This window comes from Theropithecus gelada, chromosome 4 (assembly GCF_003255815.1).
Source record: "Theropithecus gelada isolate Dixy chromosome 4, Tgel_1.0, whole genome shotgun sequence".
Classification (NCBI taxonomy): Eukaryota; Metazoa; Chordata; class Mammalia; order Primates; family Cercopithecidae; genus Theropithecus; species Theropithecus gelada.
In genome coordinates, this window is record NC_037671.1 from 25,675,497 (window position 1) to 25,699,512 (window position 24,016).

Consider the following 24,016-nt stretch of genomic DNA (forward strand, 5'->3'; position numbering starts at 1 on the left):
ATTTAGCCCCCTTCTCCTACTAGTCAGGCCCATGAGATAAAAAGAAAACTAAAAGCGGTGTTTTTGGAGCTATAAGCTAAAATGTATTGTAGAGCATTTCAAAGACAAGTAGCTATCATTCATTCTGCCCCTAGAAGCATATATGTAATTGGGACTGTGGGCCTAATCGCTTTAACTTGAAATACAACTAACATGTTTTTTTTTTTTTTTTTTTTTCACTCTCTTCATATTCATACATAGTGGTTTTTCCCTTTTCCCTCTTCTGAAAACAATACACTTTAGTAAAACCACATAAGCAAAACCAAAATAAGGTCAGTAAATCTTGACCTTATTTATTCCCACCCCCCCACCCCCCTACCCCCTACCCCCCTACCCCTGCTACAAGATTCAACTTTCACAGCTGTTGTGATCTGTGGGCCAAATTAAAGCTAAGAGAAGCTTTGTAGTTTCTGAAATTTTCCCTTCTTTCCAGAAAGGAACAAGAAGTCTTGAAATGACTGAGTCACTGCCAGCCAGCAACAGATCTTGCAAACCCAGCCTCTCCTCTCATCTCTCAGGAACCCAGCTGATTGAAGAAAGCCACCTGTTCCTAGGCCACCCGACTTTCTCTGTAATCAAGAAATAATGACCACATTTGAGAGAAGAACCTCTTTGTTGGTTCTGATAAGTGCCCTAGGAATTTGTGGGGCAACCAAACTGAGTAAACTTCAGCTGAAATGAATGCCAAGGGCAGAACAGAGGCATGCTAATGGCCAGATTTCATTTTTCTGTTTTTAAGACCATCTGCATCTCTTTTGATATTTGAGTTACTACTTCATGTTACATAGCTATATTTTTTTTAAAGGATTTTTTCTTCCCCTTTGGAATTTCAGCTTTTTGTTAAGAAAATCTTTTAAGGGAGGATGTTCCAGCAGTATTAGGTTGGTGCAAAAGTCATTGTGGTTTTTGCCTCTCCTTTCAATGAAAAAACCACAACGACTTTTGCACCAACTTTAATAACAGTGACTTGTGGAAAGGGTTTGTATAGGAGTCAGCAGCAGACTGGACACTAGGACATGACCTAGGTTTGGCCAATTAGATGTTTCAGCCTGGGAATTTTTATCTGGAGCCAGTGATGCAGAGAGGGAGAGACAGAGAGAGAGAGAGAGAGAGAGAGAGAGAGAGAGAGAGAGACAGAGACAGAGACAGAGACAGAGAGACAGATTTAAAATGTGTTTATAGCTCTCAAGGTGTCCAGTGAGGGTGCAGCACCCAGCAGCATCAGTGTTCCATGACTGCCGAAGTGACAGCTCAGCAGGGTATCTCTGCTAAAAAGCAGTTGTTGTTCTTACTTCTTTTGCTACCAAGTTCTCATTCTTTCCATCTATTTCCTAAGTCTGATTGTCCAGCCTGCTGTAGATTCTGTGTGCCCCATTATCTTTCCAGTAAATATTTTTCTATTTAAATTAGCCGGAATCACTTTCTGCTACCTGCGACCAAGGATCCTGTCTGATACATATGAGATGGGAAGAGTATGGTCATTAGAATGAGAAGTGATCATTTTAATTCCAAGCTTGGGAATATTCCTTGGGAAAATTTCTGCAGTTTTACAATGTATGTGGAATTATCATCTGGAGCATAAACACGAGATTGGAGATAAATATTAGAAGACTCAACTGTAGGGTACTGTAAAAAGTTGATGGGGCTTTTGAGTTGTAAGAGTAAATATACTTTTCTAGAGCTTCTTAAAATTAAATGAATGCTCATTTTTTTTCTAAAGTAAGGTGGACGCAATCCTCCTTTGAAGCCAAAGCTCCTGGTTGCAATCTTTCATACATAACGTGTGTTAGAGGCTCTTAACAATAACGCTTAATATGAGAATTACTGCTTTTTTTTTTTTTTTTGGTCTTATTATTGGATCGAAAGTCTTATCTTCTTCTGATTATTTGAATCTGGGTCAGGTATTCTCCACTATTGTAGGATTGAGGGAAGCAAGTAATAGCCACTCTATCTTTGGAATGTTCCGGCCCCTTTATCAATCACTTAGTCGACCTAGTTACAAAGGATTCCTCTCTGGGACACCTAGACTTTGAGGAACCCCAGAGGAAAGAAAATAAAAGCATCTAAAGCGGGCTTTTTTTGTTGTGTGAGGGCTGTAGCAAGTGAATGGGGGGAGTTTTAAGCAGTTGTCTGGTTAGACAGAGCTAGTTAAATAAGAAGAGTTGGTGAAGCCCGTGGGAGTCAAACCCTTCTCTCTGTAGTTTTCCTTTGTAAAGGATAAAGCTAGGGTTGAGTGAACCCAGAAGCTTTTTCCTGTCAGGAGGGAATTAGAACAAAGATTTTCTTTAAAGACAGTGTGCTTAGTACTGTCTAGTGACAGATGAATCTCAAAAGACTCAGTTGTGATAAAGCCCCAATGTGTAGATTCTCAGTGGAAGCACAGAGTAACTTCCTAAACTTTTCTCTACTTGTCCTTTGTTCTGCTGACACCTAATTTCCTGTTTCTGGCTCTGTTCCCTCATTTTAATCCCATCTGGCCCTTTACCTGGAAGTATTCTTAGGAAAAAAAAAAAACCAAGTTGTCCTCCTTCTGAAAATAAATATAAGTACAAGTTGTCAAACAACCATCATTTCAAAATAGAGTGGCACTGTGTTGAAATGGTCAGAAGATTTGGAGTTCTTATTCAGCATTAGAGTTTCTGCTTGATTGAAACTTTCTGAGTTCCTTTTTCTGAGATACTAATATTTACTTACATTACAGGAATTCTGGGGCAAATAAATTATAGGAGCTAGAAAATCATTTAAAATATCCAATGCTCCAAGAATGGTAAATGTGATGAAAACTTTTCTGTACACTTGCAAGGAACAACTCTTTTCACTTGTCTATAGTCACTCCATTGATTCCAGCTTATCCTCAGCACCGGACTACCAGGTTCCATGCAGTTCTATTGTTGCCACCTGTTTCCCTATAGATCTGAGTTATTTTGTTGACTTCTTATTATGACTTGTATTTGATGTGAAATTTTACTCAGTGCAAATAAATTTTTATTACCTTATTCTAATATACAACTCTGGAGTATTATATATACATGATAAGCTGGATATATCTATATGAGATAATTGCTGAAAAAATGTTTGACTATGGTGGCCTGATTCTGTAAAACCAGTGAAGTTATATAGTCCCCATTTTCAGCATTTTGATACTGTGTTTCTCTCAGGATTTACATTTCTCCTTAGAGAATGTCTCTCAGATATGTAGGGAAGCAAACATTAAGAAATGTTTTGCCGGCCGGATGTGGCAGCTCATGCCCGTAATCTCAGAACTTTGGGAGGCTGAGGTGGGCGGATCACTTGAGGTCAGGAGTTCGAGACCAGCCTGGCCAACATGGCAAAACCCCATCGCTACTAAAAATTTTTAAAAAAGAAAAAAAAGCCAGGCGTGGGGGTGCGCCTATAATCCCAGCTGCTAGGGAGGCTGAGGCAGGAGAATGGCTTGAACCTGGAAGGCTTAAGTTGCAGTAAGCTGCGATCATGCCACTGAACTCCAGCCTGGGCAACAGAGCGAGACTCTGTCTTGGAAAAAAAGAATGACAAAAGAAAATGTTTTGCCAACACATGCCCCTGCTATCAGTGGTTGTGCAGTTGCGCATTACACAAATTTAAGGGAAACGATTCTCACAATAGTTGGTCTGTGTGACTGCCAGAATGCATCCCATCTTTCTATATTTTCTCCCCTTCTTTAAGATAGTACTTATTAAATAATACAAATTATTGTAATATCCATTAGATTACTGTATAAGCAATGCTGACTTTGTCAATTATTCATGATTTTGTTTTGGAGTTGGCTCCTATCTCCAGTTTCATTACACGGTGATTGCCTTCTATTCATGTATGCTACATAGAATAGTCCTCTCTTAACCATGGGGGATATATCTCAAGACCCCCAGTGGTTGCCTGAAACCTAGAATAAACCCTAAATACACTCTGTTTTTTCCTAAGTCAAAAACTTTCACCTTTTCACTTAAAGGGAACACTTTATGGCTTCTCTTTGGCATATCCCATTTACTAGCCTCACTACTCTTGCACATTGGAGGTGATTATTTTTAAAAGTTTCAACATTTCAATAGCTTTAGGTTTGCAAGTGGCTTTTGGTTATGTGGATGAATTTTGTAGTGAAGAAGTCTGGGTTTTCAGTGCACCCATCACCTCAATACTGTACATTATATCCAATAGGTAATTTTCATCCCTCACTCTCCTCCCACCCTCTCCCTTCTGAGTCTTCCATTGTGTTCATTTAGAATCAATGCCTCCTCCCACCCCATGGAAACCAGTGATTTGTTTTCTCTCCCTGTGTTTTTGCCTTTTCCAGTATGCTATATAAATAGGATCACACATTACCAGTGTATTGTGTCCAGCTTCTTTCACTTAGCATACTCTATTTCAGATTCACTCACATTATTTTGTGTATCAATAGTTCATTCATTTTTATTGCTTACTAGTATTCCATTGTGAGTATGTATCACAGCTTATCTGTTGATGTAATGAGGATATTTGGGTTGTTTTCAGTTTTTGGACGTTATGAATAAACTTAGTATAAAAGTTCAGGAAAGATTTTTTTATGAACATACTTTTTCATTTCACTGGGGAAAATTCCTAGGATTAGGATTGTGTCATTTGTTAAGTACATGTTTAACTTCATGAGAAATTGATAAACTATTTTTCAAAATAAGCTATGCCATTTTGCATTCTCACCAGCAATGTATGAAAAATCTAGTTGTTCAATAATCTTGCCAGTACTTGGAATAGTTGTTATTTATTTATTTATTTATTTATTTATTTATTTATTTATTTATTATTTTAGCCATCCAATATTTGTGTAATGGTGTCTGGTAGGGGTTTTAATGGCTACTAATGTTGTATAAATAATTATACATAATTTTATTAGTTAATTTATCTATATTCTTCTCTGATTTTCTTTTTAGATTCTCTCCTGTACATGGATTTAGAAAACAGGGCAAATGTCACCTTCTCTGTAGCAGCTTTTCAGACTGCTAAGATAAACTCTTCCTCCTTAGTGTTAGAGTGGCAGTAGGAACTTGCCTTTGGTGGTCCATTTCTTATTTGACTCTACCTGCCTGCTTCTCTGTAAAAATGTTGAATTCCAGGTGAATAGGGACTCAGTTGTACTCATATTTGTATCTTGGGTTCCTATTTCAGAGCCTGGTGTTTAGCTTATGTTTAACTAAATTGTAATTAGATATATGAATTTAGATCAACTGAGTTTCCTCCCATGTCCAATAAGAGAGTTAGATCCTATATAATCACAGTGGCTCTGTCTGTGCAGGTGCTGTATGACTTTATCATTTCGTCTGGCTGCAGGGAATAAGTTCTACTAAATGTGTCAAGAGTACAGAGTAGGGCAAATACCTATATGCATGGCAGCTAATGCTATGATAATTATCTATAATAATAATTACATGTATTGAGTACAGAATAGGTGGCAGGAATTGCACCAAACCAAATATTTAATACACTATTTAATTTGTTCCTCATAACAACCTTGTGAAGTAGGTATTATTAAATAATATTCTCATTTTATAGATCAGGAAATGGAATATCAAAAAGGGTTAAGTAACCTATCCAAAGTCACCCAGCTGTTAAATTGCAGAGCTGGGATATGAACTCGGATCTGTTGCTTTCTAAATCCTTTGCCATTCCCCGTTGGGCAGCATAGTTCTATCCTATGCGTGCACTGTTCCAAATTCATTGTGTTGCCCATCTGTTATAAAAATCATAGCTGAAAGTCCCAGGAAATAAGGGGATTTCCTGCCTTTGAATAAAACAAATAAAAAGTGTTTTATAAATAACCTCTTTAAACAGTTACTGAGGGAAACCCAGAAGTAATAGGTGGAATTTAATGAGCCATTTGGATGTCTAAGGTACTTTATCATAGTTGAAAATAGCGCACCTTCCACTGAGAAATCAAAATGCCACACACTAGATGAATGAATGAGGAGGTTGACGTTCCTGCTGACCAGAGTTCAGCAGCTGTTAGTACTAGCAGTGTGTATAAGCTGTTTCGGGGGTACGGAGGTTCTATTTCTTCCATCACTCCTGTCGCTCAGCCCAAGATCCTGTTGCTTCTCTTAATTGCATGTGCTTTATTTGGTAGTACCTGACAGTTTATTAAAGCAAAAAGAAACTGTTGTGGTTTATCATTAAACTCACACTGTAATTACATTTCCACACACGTAGGCTTTTGTCAGCTTTACAATTCAGCTCAATATTGCATACGTTAATGCCATTAGGATATTAACAACTATTAGATGCCAGGTAGAGCAATCTGTTTTTTCGTTAAGCAATAAGTAACATTTAGGGATATGCTATTGATGATATTGACAAGTGAGCAAAGACCTGAGGCATGGAAAGAGGCTCCATGTTGAAGCTGCACCCTGTGCTGCCACTCCGGCCAGTTCAGAGACAGGCTGTGAGTCACCCCAGTGTCCTGGATGTGTCCAGTCATGACAGGGCCTTGGAGGTTTAGAGTGGGAGAAAAACAACTCAATGCATTAAAAAAACTTAAATAGTCTTATCCTCATATCCTTCATAGGATAAATTCCTGAGGTAAGAGGGATGTTAAGTATTCAGAAAGGAGGGGTACTGATGAATTGTTTGATCTTCTGAATGAAAATGTGCTCTTGCTCTTTGAAATTATTTTTATTACTACCTATATTGTGCCTCACAGGCAGCAACAGGTGTACAAAATTGGAAGTACTGTATAAGATAATAGAGAAGGAAATGTAAAAAATATATCTGGAAAGAAACAAAGCAAAATTAACCCATAAGAAATTGTTTATAAGTTATGTGAAGTGTCATAATTTCATGGGTTGACTTTGAAAGCAATGGTGCTAGTTAGCACTTGAGCATGGTTCATATATTATAATAATATTTTCATTATTGCCAGACTTCTGTCAGAATGTATTGATGAACAATGTATTAGGTTTTGGATATCCTTACTCTTTTCTCCCAAATTAGCAGTATCTATTAACTACTTGTAGTAGTTATAAGTAGTTTACTAAATTTGTTATAATAGACAAAGACTTAACATATATCATGAGAATCACATGCTATTACATGTGGTGGTTTGAAAATCACCTACTTCACTCACTCTCCTCACCTCACTGCGTTCCCTTCATCCTCTCAAAGAGGAGTTGCTATTTTAATTGAGTTCAATATATCTGGACTTTTCTTTGGACAGTTTTATAATGTCACCATATCATGGTGAAAATTTTTTTAAACAAGCAAATGACTGTGGAAACTTGGCATCACTTTCTAAAATGAGGAGGATAACAGAATTTGAGGAAAGTTCTTTCTTCTCTATGGAACCATTTTTTACCCTCGTCACATTGCTTCTGCTTATTCACCACACCTAGGAATTGCTACTTTGGCCAGATTTAAAGACACAAATTAGGCCCAATTTATACTTGGGGGTTAAATTGTCACAAAGTATTATATGTAAATGAAGCTCTATCGTTTTTGTTTCTTGCTTCGATGTCATAAGTTGACATGACAGCCCCACTCTCTGTCCCTTTCAATCTCTTACTTAAATTGTAAAAAGAACAAATAGAGTTGGCCACTTTTGCAGCATGATGAGCTACCTTGACTTCACACCATTGCGTTCATATATTGGATTTCTCATTAATTTGGGCTCAGCAGCTTGTTAGGGGGGAAATGAGAACTTAAACTTAAGGCCAAAGAAGGGCATTTCCTTTCCTCTAAATTAATCACTTCAATCCAGATTTATTTTAGGGTTTAATTAGGAGTTATGGACAGTTGAATAGTTACAATAACGTGGTAATTAAACTTCTGATTTGTTACTCTCTCATGTTTGTGTGGCTCCTTTTGAAATCGCATATCTTAGGAATGATGGGAACTTGTAGGAATGATGGGACCATAATCAATCACGTGCTGTAACTCAGTACAGTAAAGAACCTCAACTTAATTCCTAATATTTTGATTATTGTCTATTTTTCAGCAGATTAAATTTAATTATTCACTTTCAGACCTCTAGAAAGATGATAGAAATATACAATTCTTTCCCAAATTTGGCCACTGGTGAACTCTAAGAAAAGTTGTATTAGCGGATGTTATTTGTATAATTTGTTTTCTGAAGTATCAACGCATATATTTTCCCCAACTGCATTATAAGCACCTTAAAGAGAAAAATGACATATTATTCAAAATTTTTAACCCTAACACAATGTACGGCACCTAGGCAGTAGTCAGTAAATATTTGCTGAGTATAATAGATAACCGTGCTATGTTAGTTGTCAAAAGGGCTAATTTTCTACCTATAATTTTGTGTTTCTCTCCATTTTTCACATTTTAGGAAAACAGTATGAGGAGTTATTTATAGATTTTACATTTGACCTTTCCAAGTGAATTAAAAATAAGTATAGATTATTCATGCATTTGATTTAGAAATTTATAATTACATTCTCATGTAAGAGAGCCTGGAAATAGCAAAACACTGCTCTTAGAGGCTGTCAGTCAGCTCATCCTATCTGTCATCCTATCCCATATATTGTTGAATGAATAACTATATAATTGAATTTGTTGCATTAAGAGCTAAATATCAATTTTATTTGGTTTACAGTTTTAGAGAGGTTCAGTTTACTTAGCAACATACGTAGAAAAATTCTGTCAGGGTATTTTGTATACAGAACATAAGGGAAAGGGATTACTATTATCTTTCTCATTTTTGTACATTTACTATCTTTTTAGAACTTCTACAGTTCTCCATTGCTGTTGGACAGTAGAAGGCCAGTGATTTTTCTTTTGTGCATCTATTTTTTTTTTGGCTCTGGTGAGCTTAGACATGACCAATAGAAATGTATTCATAGAGGGCAGTTATCTCCAATATTAAAATTTTATAAAGAGCTTGCCTCTGTGAAATTTTATATTTGAAAAGCTTGTAGTAAGATAAACAGTTCTGTTTCAGGCCACTCATGACTCTATCAAATGAGACTGATCTAACAAAAAGATAAAGTAAAATTAACTAATATTTGACTTGGCAAGTTGTACATTTAGATTCTTTTCTCTACTAAAACGCCATAGGTACTGAAAATTGTAGCCTTTGAATATCGAAAATTATGTCTTTTTGTGACTCCATTCAAATCCTAGAACATAACTACTCTGATGGTTAATACTAAGTGTCAACTTGATTGCATTGAAATATAAAAAGTATTGATCCTGGGTGTGTCTGTGAGGGTATTGCAGAGGAGATTAACATTTGAGTCAATGGGTTGGGAAAGGCAGACCCACACTTAATTTGGGTGGGTAAAATCTAATCAGCTGCTAGCATGGCTAGAATATAAGCAGGCAGAAAAATGTGAAAAGAGAGACTGGACAAGCCTCCCAGCCTACATCTTTCTCCCATGCTGGATGCTTCCTGCCCTCAAACACTGGACAAATTCTTCAGTTTTGGAACTTGGACTGGCTCTTCTTGCCCCTCAGCCTGCAGATGGCCTACTGTGGGACCTTGTGATCACGTGAGTTAATACTTAATAAATTCCCCATATATATATATATATTCTATTAGTTCTGTCCCTCTAGAGAACCCTGACTAATACAACTACCCACCATCTCATAAGTTCTCCAGAACTTCTGGGTGTCAGAATTTTAGAAAGTAATGAGGCTTTTTGTAGAATGCCATGAAATATACATTGTTTGTAATTTCACTGTACTATACACAGCCACAATCACAAAGGCTTATGTGCAGGGCAGTAGAGGAGCCCATGAACCATGAGCCATCTTTTCAGAAGTATGGCACTGTGAGTAAGAGCTCAAATCTGGATTCAGAGGTGAGTTCAAATTCCAATTTTACTACTTACTAAAGGGGGCTCTTAGGAAAGTAGCTCATTCTCTCTCTGGCAGAAATGGCCAACTGTTCATCAAAATTTGTAGCATCACCCATTGTGTGGAGATGTTGCTAAGCACAGGCTTCCCCGTCATGGATTCAATTTCCTAATCATCTTTGCATCTCTATGGAGCTATGTGACCAGCTCTCACTAACCGAAGGTGGGCAGGAATAAAGTGTGTTATTTCTTGGTTCTCAATGATTAAGAAGTAAGTGTGCCTGCTTTCCTCTTTCTTCTTCTTCCACAGTGACCTTGGAAGCCAAGTGCTGAAGATAGTGGAGCTACGACAATAAAGAGCTTGAGTCTTCAATCCTTACATGGCAGACCATCCACTCAGCACTCTCATCAAACTGTTATGTGTAAGAAGAAGAAATAAATGTATATTTTAGCTGCTAAGATTTCAGGGCTTATCTGTTCTAGCAGCTAGTGTTGCCTTAACTACTGTAGTCATTAAACTTCAGTTTTTCTCATTGATATAATGAAGATAAATATATTTATACTTTCTGTATATGTTCAATGATGATGAGTGTTCTAGATGAGCTAATGCATGTACAGCATGGAAAAGAGAAAGTTCTCAAAAAAAGTTAGAATTAATGTTATGAGGGTTTACTATTGTTATTTTTATATGAGCTCTGTGAATTTTACTAACACCAATGTTTCCTGGAGGATAAGTGGTAACAGATACCAAGGAAGTAAAGATAAATATATGTGGAAAATAATTAACACTGAGAATATATTAATGGTGTCATTTCTTTCCCTATGGGTCAGGAAAAAGTTTCTATTTATTTGGTTTTGCTGAATTCAGCATGCTGCAAGCAACATTACCTTGAAATTAGGTTGAGCAACCAGTGTAGCTTTGCTCCATACATAAAAATACAGGATCAGAGCACAGTGCCTGCATCCATGCCTCATTCCATCTTCACGTCACTTCTCTTGTTTTAAAATATTCATTTTAGAGAATCTGTTATCTTCAGGTGTTATGTTGGTTGATTTTACTTGCTCATCTTTAAAACAGGAGAGGTGACATTCATTGATAAAACTCCTAGGGAATAGAGGCGCATGATCAGTCACGAGCTTCAGCCTCAGGCACTGCAAAGCATGAAGCAAAAGACAGTATAAAGGGAGATGAGTAAACCAGTGACAGAAATGGTACAGCTGGTGCATCTGGTCATGTGAGGGATATACAAGAAATGCGGACACCGTTCTCAAATCTGCTCAAAATTGCACGCATTTCAATTTATTCCCAGGGCCACGATCTCAAGTATTTTGAATTTCACTATTCACACAGTCCTTAGTATATTATTTTGTTAGTAAAGCCTTCCTGACTCTTCGAAGAGATAATTGTTTTCTCACAAAGAACAGACTGACATTCAATTGGTATACCTCTCTTCAAACTTTATTCCACATAAAATATCTACACTTTAGATTATCAAGTACATCAATGTGTTATTTCTATGAAGACACTTTCAGGTTTGTGCCTATATTGGCTGTTGTTATTTTAGACTATTTTTATTTGGTGCAGTATGATATGTGTAAGGTTCTTGTGTTGGTTCGAACCCCGAGAGCGCGCCAACAGACAACATGAGGCAGTGTGCAGCAACATGCTGTTTTAGCAAACGCCTGGGTGCAAGCAGTCTGAGGCCTAAAATGGCGTCAGCCCCTACTGAGGACACGGCAAAGGTTTTATAGTCTCCTATAAACAGGAAGTGTCCTAGTCTGACGTAACTGCTACGTTGTACCCGGATGGCCCCTTCTTCGATCTTCAGGGTACCTGTCTTCCGGCCAGGGTAGGTGTCTTCTGCTGGCTTTCTTCTTGCTACTGCTATTTTGCTGGCACACGCTGCTGGCGCATGTTGCGCCCTGGAACTGGGCCTGAGAAGGGAGGAGTTATTCATCTCCTTAAGCTTTCAGGCCCCGGGGAGACTCTTACAGTATGATATTAAGATGGTTATACACTAAGGTGGGATGATGAAATTGATATAAACAAATAGAGTTAAAAGCTACTTTAGAAATACTAGTTACACTTTATGTCCCTTCCTTTTTTAATCCAAGATATAAGTGTTTTTGGAGAAAATAACAGAAGGTAAGATATACATTCTACAGAACAACAAAATATAAGCATTCTCATTCTGTGGGTCCTCATATAGCCTTATATAGAGAACTAAGTAGTTATTCAATACGATTTTGCTAAATTAAAGTTTGATGTTGATACATGCAACAAAATCTGACCCCATGTTTATTTTCAGAGTTCAAATAGGTTTACAGTGTGAGAAGGTTGGATTCAGGTCATTAAAACTGTAGGTGGATATCTCACTAATGTGCTGTATGCCTATTAGTAGAGAAGCTTCTATTGACTGAGCACTTCTATCATATAAGAGGGTTTTCTGAGCTGCTCAGTGTCTGTCAGTTAACGTCTGGGTGAAGAACTGAGGGCCTCAGGCAAGACCAAGGGCCCTTGATCCAAATGGCCATTGAATACACCTGACCTGGAGGGTATTAACACTGCAGACATCTCAGGAACACCAAAAAATCTGCGTAATGAAGTTTCTTTATATTTAAAGGTTCAGTTTGTGTTCCTGTTTTTCCCTTGTAGAGTTTTATTCTTGTGCTAGCATATGACCAATAGAAAACAACACGTGACTTACTCCATTAGGATTTATATATGTGTAATATAAATTATATGTAAATCGATAGTTCTATGTAAAGAATATATTACCTATAAACCTACAGTTATATATAAAAATACTTATATACATACAAACTTTATGTATATATTTATGTATATAAATATATATAAATTTTCATATATGAATATATAAATACTTAGATATATACATACAAACTATTGTCTTAAGTTGATCAAAACATATTTTAAATTTAACATAGGGAAGCAACATCAAAAGTATAATTTAGCAGAGCTTCTAAACAGAACCTAAAGTCCCAAATGTTCCTCTTGATTTGGTGATTTATGACCTCTGTTACTCTAAATAAGTTACTTTGTTCTCTTAGATATTCAGTTTCTTTACTGGTAAAATGAAAAGCATAGTTTTTTTTTTTTTTTTAAATCATGTGTCAGTACAGTTGTGAAAATTTAAGAAAATGTAAAATAGAGGCTTTTGTATTATTGCGCAATTTACACTGTTTATATATTGACTATTATAAGTTCAATAAAAACAAATCTCCATTTTATCAACTAGTAATTTTTTCACAGACTTTATTAGCTAATTAAAGTGTATGTCCACTTGGTTATATCTTCCCACATACAATATTCAAAATTTAAGTTACCATCCTGACTTCTTTGAAAATACTCACAAATCTTTTTTCTTGAAACATTATATAGACATTATTGCACATGCATATTATTTATATTTATGTTATGATTTTATCAGACATTTAATAGAATTTAAATAAACTACAGTGCTTTGGAAAATTTCTGTTTCTTCAGAAAACTGGGGAAACCTCTCTGAGAATGCTGCATTTGTAATAAATTATTGATTTTTCCTTCCCCAAGAAGAGAAATGAATACATAAATAGTTTGAGGAACATCCTTTCCATTGGATAGTCTTTACCTTTCTACTTGTTCTCTTCCAACTATTCTAAGTAGTAGGCTCTTAGACACGACCTTGACATCAACAAATGATGTTATTCCATGTGTGAATATGCTCCAGATTCCTCTCTCTAGCTATTACAATGTGATTTTCTCACGTTTTAAGGCAAAGGGACCTTTTGAATGTGTTCAGACACATTTGCCCTATTCAGAGGACAGAAATTGTTGAGCTTGCGGGAAATCTTTATTTTTCCCATCGCCTGCCCAATCCAAAAATGTTCAGCTGCAAATCCTGGCCTCTCCACATTTAATTCACAAGCCCAGAAGTGCAAATACTTCTTTAACAAGGGAATGTGACCCTGCTGCTAAACTGAAATATGAGAACATTTCTACTCTTTTTATAATTTTCTTGGTTACTTTGTATCTATGCCCTCAGTGTCTGTTTTTTTGGGTGTTTGTTTTTGAGATGGAGTCCCACTCTTTTTGCCCAGGCTGGAGTGCAGTGGCAGGACCTCGGCTCACTGCAACTTCTGCCTCCCAGGTTCAAGCGATTCTCCTGCCTCAGCCTCCTGAGTAGAGTAGCTGGGATTACAGGCGCCCGCCACCACGCTCGACTAATTTTTGTATTTTTAGTAGAGACGGGGTTTCACCATGTTGGCCAGGATGGTCTCAAACTCCTGACCTCAGGTGATCCGGACTGCCTCAGTCTCCCAAAGTGCTGAGATTACAGGCGTGGGTCGCTGCACTTGGCTGGCCCTCAGTGTTTTTATTTCAGATTTTTAATAAGACATTTTGGTTAATTATTCTATATCTAAATAAATTTTCCTTTAATTTGCCCATCACTGTTAAACAGTTTTTCTTTTCTCCTCAATAAATGATAGCTTTCTTTCATCTTTGGTCATATTTGGTGTTCAAGCCTGTTTTCCATAATATTGATAAAAGTGGGTAAAATGCAGAGATGCTGCAGGTTTAATTTAGTTTGGCTTTAAGAGTAAGAGTAAGGGGCGGAAGAAGGTTCAAAGCTTTTCACTTTACAGTACTGCTTTGTAAAATGGACCTTGCCTGTCATGCAATGTCATAAGGGCATGATTGGCCTGCTTCTGTTTTCCTATAGACATGGCAGGAGAAATGATTGAGAGCTGTTCCAGTTTGGCATGGAAACAAAGCAAAGCAATTTCAGTGTGGTAACAAGACTAAAGAGGAGGCAGATGCTGTGCAGGCACCAGTACCACAGCCAAGGGATGAGGAACTTCTCCATAAGATGCCCCTTTATTGCTCCATAAGCTATTATGGGCTACATCTCCCCAAACATGGCAGCTCACCACTGTGGAAACCTAAACAGAATGATACTCAGTGTTGAATGGCAAGACCTCCGGTCATAATTAAGATAAACCAAAAGACATTTGATGGTTATCACAGAAATGGACTTTCCTTACTTGGAATTTTCCTGCCTAAACATCCACAGGGAAAAGCTACATGTTGGGATTTCATAATTCATTTCAAGCATTTTGTTTGCAAATCTCAAAGCTTGATTTTTTTTTCTAAGTTTGTAGGTACTTCAATATTTGTATTTCCATTTCAGATTTTTAAAATTCATTGCTTTAAAGAACTACATCTGAAGAGCAATGTTTAGCTCTTTATTTATTATTGTATTTTATTTATCTAAAGACCAATATGTTGCTTCCTACTGATAACGTCAGATGAATATTGTTATAAAGTTAAATGAGCTTCCTCAGCAGTGAGCTCTGTGGAATAGATGCACCTTTCCTTCTAGTGTGACCATTTGAGATGGAACAGACCAGAGGATTTTCCATCCCGTTACTAGAATATGTTTCTGTGACAAAGTTTTAGCAAGTTTTAGTCTGTGATCCATTTCAAGGGAAATTCTCCTGTCTGTTTTTTTTTTTCCAATTATGTCTTTTAATTTATATTTTCCAGATCTTATTCCATTTGAGTGAAATATGAATAATTGAAGAGATGTGGTATCAAAGCTCATTGAACAAAACTTTTCTGGTAACATGCTTCGTCCTATCTAGTTATTTGAATTCATATAAACTTAAAGGAAAAGAACAAAACAAAGCTATAAAGAAAATTGGAAGTTATTCATTGCCATTCGTCATAAACAAGCTCAGAGGCTGGGATATTTGGCATGATGATAATGAAACTGCAGGAAATTGAGCACACTCCAATGTTGGTGAGGACGGTCCATCCATTCTGCGTACGTCTGCATCTTTGGGACTTAGAGTCTGGCAAGTAGAAGAGGGATTTCATCTTGTTGGAAAATATAAGTTGGAAAATCAACCCACATGAAATTGCGGAAGCTGAGGGGTGAGTGTTCTATAAACTGTCTAATTCTTTCTTTGCTTTTAGCTAGACTGCATTACATGATTCTATGTGTTCATTATTTTTGGACACTTTCTAAAGAGTAGCTAGAATTGTAAAGACACTATTAAGGTGATAATTTAAAAACTATGCTGGCATTCGTTATCAATTAAAAACAAACTCAAATTAGGTAGAAGACTTGGCCTAACTTTCTATTTTTTTGCTGAAATTGGTTATTTAATTTCATTTTTGTTAGTTGAATATGTTTGGGTTTCTCTGTGGTGCATCTAATAAGATTTTGTGTCTACATTTTGAGGTTTTATGGCCTTTTTCCTCTCAGTATTTCAGTGTGTTTGTGGTTGCTGCTCATGTTTAACCTACTACTCTTAACTTTTAGTCATGGGAATTTTTGAGTTCAGGCATCTGCATCTATTTAAATATCAAAACTCTGGGAAGCTTCTCTGATAACCAAATCACAGTTATCCATACACTTGCTCTGAACAGCAGTTGGAGTTAGGTGATATTTGATTTAGTGATCCTTATATAGCATTTATTATTTATTAAGCTCAGTTTTTGGTTTTTTACAAGTGTTAGTTTATTTAATCTGTATAACAAAGTCGTTAGAAGGTATTATTTGTATTCATAATTTTCAGATGAGGTAATTTAGGTGCCGAGAAGTTTAAGCACTTGTTCACATTCACACAAGAGCAAGTGTTAGAGTAAGGATTTCAGGTTAACCAGGATAGTTCTGGGGGGTACTGGGTTGACCACTACACCAATACCTGTTAACCTTGATTTGCTGACCATCATGATAATTATGAAGTCAAAACAAGGAATAAACTTGATAATAGTCAAATAGACTTTAATGAGGAAGTAGGTTTAAAACAAATGGTCAGCAAACACTTTTTGGGCATGTAATATACACCAAGCAATATGCCTCCCAGCAGACTGGTGTTGAATGGCAAAGCTAGGTCCTCAGGAAGAGCGGTGGTCCAGGAATGGACCAGGTGGAATTAACCATATTAAATCCTGTATTTAAAATTACTCTGTTAGCTGTATTTTGTTGATTAACCATCAGTACAAGAAATATGGATCTAATCTTTCCAAATTATAATTTGGGAGAATTTTATAAGAAGTGCCACTCTCATTTTGATTCTGGCAGCATTAGTAACTGAGGCTTTAGAAATGAATTGAGATTCCAATGCTATAAAATAGCACTCTCAAATGTTTTGGTCTCAGGATTTCTTTACATGCTAGGAAATTTTTGAGAATCACCCCCTCCCCCCAAAAAAGAAAGCTTTTGTTAATGTGGGTCGTATCTCTCAATATTTATATTAGAAATTAAAATAGAAAAATTTAAAACTATTTAATTACTAATTCACTTTAAAGTGACAGTAATAATCCCATTGCATCTTGACACGAATGGCATATTTTAATAGGAAATAACTATCTTTTTCAAAACAACAAAAAAATGAGTGACATTTGCTATGGTTTGGATATAATTTGTTTGTCCCCACCAAAACTTATGTTGAAATTTGATCCTCAATGTGCCAGTGTTGGGAAGTGGGGCCTAGTGGGAGGTATTTGGGTTATGGAGGTGGATTCCCCATGAATGGCTCTGTGCTCTTCTGGTGGTAGTGTGTTCTCAGTCTTTTTTTTTTTTTTAAACACAGGGTCTCACTCTCTCACCCAACCTGGAGCATAGGGGTACAATCATAGCTCACTGCAACCCTGAACTCCTGGGCTCAAAGGATCCTTCCGGTTCATCCTCTTGAGTAGCTCAGATTACAGGCATACACCACCACGCCTGGCTGAGTTCTCAATCTTGGAAGATTGAATTAGTTCTCATGGAAATGAATTAGTTCCTGTGATAGTGGGTTTTTATAAAGCCGGGGTGCCCTTAGGTTTTCTCCTCTTCATACATGTCTACTTTCCCATTGCCCTTCTCCACCATGTTGTGATGTGCCATGAAAGTCCTGTCCAGAAGCCAGGGCCATGCCCTCGAACTCCTCAGCCTGTGGAACCATGAGCTAAATAAACTTCCTTTAAAATAAATTTTTAGGTATTCTGCTGTAAGCAACACAAAATGTACTAATACAGCATTGTTTTAAATTTTTACAAATTTCTTTATTGTGTGGTTTAATAGAAAGCTAGATTCTTAGATTTGCTTCTCTAAACATTCTGTTATAATGTTACACGTTAAAACCCCTCTGAAAAACTCTGTTGTACACTTGTGAGAGAATGAGAGTGAAACAGAGAAATTAGCATCTTGGTTTATTATAAAAATAGTTTGGATCTTCTCGAACCTTTAAAGAGTCTTAGGAAACCCTGTGGTTCTCTGGCCATGCTTTGAGAACCACTGCCACAGGATAAATCCACTGCCAAATTCATATTTTGTTATGCTATATGTTTTAGCCTGTTTTCATCTACTACTATCTGAATTTGAGCTTCAGCAATTCGATGTTATTGATTATGATTTTCTCTTTTTTTTGAGACAAAGTTTTGCTCTTGTTGCCCAGGCTGGAGTGCAGCGGCACGATCTTGGCTCACTGCCAACCTCTGCCTCCCAGGTTCAAGAGATTCTCCTGCCTCAGCCTCCTCAGTAGCTTGGATTATAGGCACACACCACCACACCTGGCTAATTTTTGCATTTTTGGTAGAGACGGGGTATCACCATGTTGACCAAACTGGTATTGAACTCCCTACTTCAGGCGACCTGCCCACCTTGGCCTCCCAAAGTGCTGAGATTACAGATGTGAGCCACCGCGCCTGGTTGATTATGATTTTCAAATACTTGGTGACTCTTTCCTAGCAGTGGTATATTTTATGTATGTTATGTCCATGAATTTTTAAAAATTTAAATGAAAGCACATGACAGTTTCAAGTACTCCAACACTTGAGATGCTACAATATGGTATATACAGTACACACAAGGTGATTTGAGCATCAGATAAATTGAGACCAGCAGATAGAAAGAAAGTGTTAGATGTATATGTAACTATATCTAGGCATCTATGTTTGGCTTAATAAAAACACACAATGTTTCTTATGTATTGTCTTGTAATGGAAATTAACTGTTTAATACTTTTCTATTAACCTATCTTCCTGGACTCGGTTTGTTTTTGTTTTTTAAATAATCTGCAGAGGTGGGTATATTGATCAAATTAGTAATGACAACACTACTCTTGCACAGTTTTGAAAATAGTGCCTAGGTTGGAATAGCCATTGAAATAGTAGATATTTATATTTTTTGCAATGCTTTTAAATGTGTTAATTATCAATACTCATTTGACTAGTTTACTTTATTGTGGCTGAAATGCAGGCTCACAAGTAGTAAGAGGCACTTACTGTTTCTAAGTTCTATTATGGGATGTGAAGGTCCTTTAGTTTTCCCAAGGTCTGATAGGCATGGCGGCTTTTAATTTCACATGGGATGCTTACAAATTGCCTTCTATTTACACATAGCTTTTGAAGTAATTATTTTCCTTTTTAGTGTCCACATCTGTCAAGCGAAGAGCCTTTTTAGTACAAATTGTGATTTAAAGAGAATAATTGTTTCAGAAGAGTAGTGAAAAATGTTCAAATTGACATTCTGAAGGAAAACACAACAAACAAAAGAAATTAATTTTATTTCAAGAAAAGAGAAAAAGTTTTTTCCCATAACGTAGTAAACATTTTGACAAAAAAAATAGCAAGTATGAGTACATGCATGCGTGTGCGTGTGTGTGTGCATGTGTGCCCCTTTCAAGAGAAGCTGACACTAAAATGATGCTTCAGATGCCAGAGTGAAGAGGTTTCTAGTTGAAACATTTAATTATTACCCAAATAGGGTAGAGAAACAAAGCCTAACTTCTTTCCTGTATTTGGAAGTGCTTGGTGTGGATAAGAAGTCTGAGTGGCAGCTGCAACTGCCAAGCAACCTCACACAATGGGAGTATTCTGCGTCTCAGTTACAGAAGGGGACTTTAAGGCCTTCTCCCACATTTGGAGGCGAGGAGCCCTCTTCTTCTTTGGCATCTTCTATTAGCAGTTTTAAGAGAGTTTGTTACCCATTTTCAAAAGTATGTTCCTAAAGATGGTGAATACTGAAGAATGACTTAAAATGTGTATACGTATACGTTAACATGGAGCAAACTATAACAAAGTAGGGTAAATAAATGCATTTTAATTAGACTTTTTCTTTTTTTCTTCTTTTTTTTGATCAGGTGCATTTTTTCCTGGTTTTTTTTGTTGTTGTTGTTGTTGTTGTTGTTTGTTTGTTTGTTGTTACTTTTGCTTTTGCTTTTGAGACAGGGTCTCATTCTCTCACCCAGGCTGGAGTGCAGTGTCGTGATCTCGGCTCACTGCAGCCTGGACCTCCCGGGCTCAACTGATCTTCCCAACTCAGGCTCCTGAGTAGCTGGGACTGCAGATACATGCCACCACACCTGGATAATTTTTTGTATTTTTGGTAGAGATGAGGTTTCACTATGTTGCCCAGGGTGGTCTCAAACTCCCAAGCTCAAATGGTCTACCTGCCTCGGCCTCCTAAAATGCTGGAATTATAGGCATGAGGCACCATGCCTGGCCTATTTCCTGTGTTTAGACATGGATCTGAAGCTTCTATAGTCTGAAGTTTTTCTCTGAAATTAGCAGTAGGTTTGAGCTTGTAGAAATAAATCCCTTACCAGACAATTGCTAAAATGCAATATTTATTAATTAAGTCAAATTGTGCTCCAAAGTAGACGTTAACTATTCTCTGTTGATGAGTTGGAACACAATGTGAGCTTGAGTCATTCATTCTGGCCAATGAATAGCAATCAATTATGGAAACCAAATCAATCACACAGCAGACCACACCAATGGTTAGGATGGTCAGAATGAAGAAAGAGGCAATGATGCGGTTGATTTCATATGTATAAACATAGTCAAAAGTAATAAGGAACTCTACCATGCATTGGGATACAATACATAGATCCCGATGCGGAGTATAGTTTGTAAAAATAGTGTTTCTACTTGAGTTTTGGAGTTAGATTTTTACACAAACATTCTAACCTGACAAGGAATCATATCTGAAAGCTGATATAAAAAGGAGTCCCTAAACTAATGAGAACTGTCAAAGTGAGGCAAATACATACTTTTGCTTATTTTGAAACTTTATTATGAACTAATGATTTTTTTTTTTTTTTAATTGAGGCAGAGTTTCACTCTTGTTGCGCAGGCTGGAGTGCAATGGTGCGATCTCGGCTCACTGCAGCCTTCGCCTCCTGGGTTCAAGCGATTCTCCTGCCTCAGCCTCTGGAGTAGCTGGCATTACAGGCATGTGCCACCATGCCCGGCTAATTTTGTGTTTTTCGTAGAGACGGGGTTTCTCCATGTTGGTGAGGCTGGTCTCAAACTCTCGACCTCAGGTGATCCACCCACCTTGGCCTCCCAAAGTGCTGGGATTACAGGCATGAGCCACTGCACTCAGCCAGTAATGATGTTTTGTAATGTAACATCTGAGTTGGGCATACATATAAAATTATAAAATACTTTTATTAATCAAAGAATACATTTATATATCATTGCTTTCCACTCTAACCAAAACTGTAACAATGCCCCAGAAGTCTCCAAAGAGGAACACAGTGGAGTGATTCTTGAGGAGGTAAAATCAAATCATTTATTATTCAGAAGGGTGGCAGATTTACCAATATGGAAGTTTCTGTCCCAAAATGTACATTCTTTTGTAGCACTTGTTCTAATATTTAAATTTTTCTATTGCTTATAGTAAGTTAACTGTTGTCACCTAAGATTTGAAGAACTCACCTTCAGATATTTTGGTTTCTCCAAGTAAAATTATGCCATGATACAGAACATTAGGTTTTCTCTTACATTCTTATGATTTTGAATTTATTTTAGGTTTCACTGATGGAAAAATGGAGAAGATTTGATGAAACAGCAAGTCCTTAAGAGTGGGAGCCAGAAGTTTAAGTTGTAACAGGTTTCGGATGTGATTCAGAACTTAGAGGATAACAAACTGCAGAAAAATTCTTTGGAAGATAATGATTAGAGAAAAATTCTGGGTCAAAGGCAGCTATTGTGGTGCATAGTTATTCAGACTTCAAATTTGAAAAGAAATCATTGTTTCACAGACCGAAAGGTGAGCCACTGGTATCTGTCATCAACAAACAGGAAAAATGGAGAAGTACATTTCTTCTATAGGTTGCAACACACAGTACAAATATACCATTAGAATACCTAAAATGCAAGATGAATCGGTTCTGTGAATTGAAACTTTGATTTTGTTCTTTAGCCAGTAGAGTTTACAGAGTTCTATGAGGAAGGACGTCTGTAAAATATCTTACAATATGTTGTCTCCTATTTTGAGAGAAAGGGAAAGTATCTTTGCACTGTGAATATACCCTTTGTGTTATTAACTGTGAGGACATGACAAGGCTAAACAATTGCTTCTTTCTTCTGTCAAAGTTTCGTTTGCTTTGGTTAGTGCCATTGCTGGAGAGAATTAAACAAGTTTCCACGTTTTAGGCTTCTTGACATTTTTTGATGTTCCACGTAACTGCAACGGAATAACTCGATGAAACAAATCAAGGCAGCTATGCTCTGATCCTTAGTTGCCTTCCAGGATAAGATGACACATTTGATAAACACATTTCCTTTAACGCCAAGTTCTCCAGGTCAGGCAGGCATATCATATAGATGAAACTGATCTGAGCCTTCATCCTGAGGGAGAAGAGAGTTGGAGATGAAGGTAAACCAGGATCCCGGTTTTAACCCTGCAACACACCAGTCTCCTGAACTTGAGTATTTGTAAGTACTGCATCTGAGATTGGCTTTGCCCATGACTTTCCAAACATTGATATTGGATGGGACCTGACCCTTAAATAATCCCAAGTCAGAGAAAAACAATTTTGTGGAATAGTTGCACAGAGCATTTGCTCACTTAATGCTGTTGCCCAGGAGCCCAAGTGGTGGAGGAAGGAGAATGTGGATTCTGAAATTAGGAAGACTTGGGTTCAATGTCACCTTCTACCATTTAACAACTGCTGAGGTTAGTTTCCTATACTCTTTGAGTCCCAGACCCTTATCTCTAAAATTGAGAATAATAGTATCTACCTCACAGCATTATTAAGAATGCTAATTGAGATTAAATATGTAAAGTACATGGCACAAAATGCTCAATAAATATTAGTACTATTTAATTTAGCCTTAGGGTCTTGCTAGGATTTTAGAGATGCTTTCCTGCCTCTTACTGGCTCTATTGTTTACATAATTATCTCTTTATTTTCCCTTTTCTCTAAAATTTTATTAATATTTCAGTAAATCTTTCTTATATTGAGAACAATTTCTTATATAAAGTGGAACATATTGGGGGGAACTTTTCAGTAGCCATCTCATAGGCTAAAGAAACAAAAAAGATAGATGTTTTACATGTTTTTATTCTGTTGATGAGCCCCTGAGAAGATTGTTCCGGGTTCTGACACAGTCTCATCCAGGACCAAGATGGTTTTCTTCACTTTCCAACCCAGTGATCTTTTAGTTTTAATGTAAGTAAATCTAAGCATTGAAGTACAGCATTTCCAACATAATCGTTTTTGTACATTTAATATTTTAGCTCATGCAGAAAGGGGAGTTTCTGGAAAACCATGCCTAAAGTGACCATCTATTGTAATCCTTGGAGAGTGTAACAATAAAAATTGTGTTGAACATTTATGTAAAGCTTCTGGAAGGAGACAGGAAAGACATCCTTAACCAACTTAATAGAACTTTCACTTTTAAGGAACTGCAGTGCAGGTGATTAGTAAAAATGGGCCCTGATACAAAGTCAGCTTAGGGTCCACTGGATACTGCAACAAAGGACTTTTATTGTTTCTTCTTGAGTAGGGAAACATATTTCCCTAATCAAAGACCAGATTCTTTCTTAGCAGTAAGGGAAAGAAAGTAGGTAATACTTTTTGTTTGTTTTTCCCTTCAGAAATGGAGAAAGCTCACCAAAGAAGAGAAGGGACACGCTTCACTCAGGTAGGCAATATTGCTTCTTTAACCCCAGATGCAGCTATAGGGACTTCCAAGTATATTAAGGGAAGAAGCCATTTGAGAATGGAGTTTATACTGCAAATACCCACGTCTTCCTACATACTCCGGACACTAGATTTGGGTTTGAATCGATTCTGTGGCTTTCTTTTACAAATTTCACTCCAGCTTAACATTGTATCAACATTGTCCTCTCCCACTACCAGTAATTTCCACTTTAGTGGAAATTATTTGA

The 24,016-nt window shown here is 37.0% G+C and overlaps 1 long non-coding RNA gene across 2 annotated transcripts in view; it reads right to left on the reverse strand.

Moving 5' to 3' along the window:
* Positions 1 to 11,275: 11,275 nt before the first annotated feature.
* Positions 11,276 to 24,016, reverse strand: part of LOC112623449 — a 74,873-nt gene continuing 62,132 nt past the window's right edge. The window contains exon 3 of one of the 2 annotated variants that reach the window (XR_003119139.1): positions 11,276 to 11,771. This is a non-coding gene — a long non-coding RNA (uncharacterized LOC112623449). Of the gene's footprint in view, positions 11,772 to 21,390; positions 22,471 to 24,016 lie in introns of those variants that run through there. The other variant, XR_003119140.1, reaches the window with a different exon arrangement.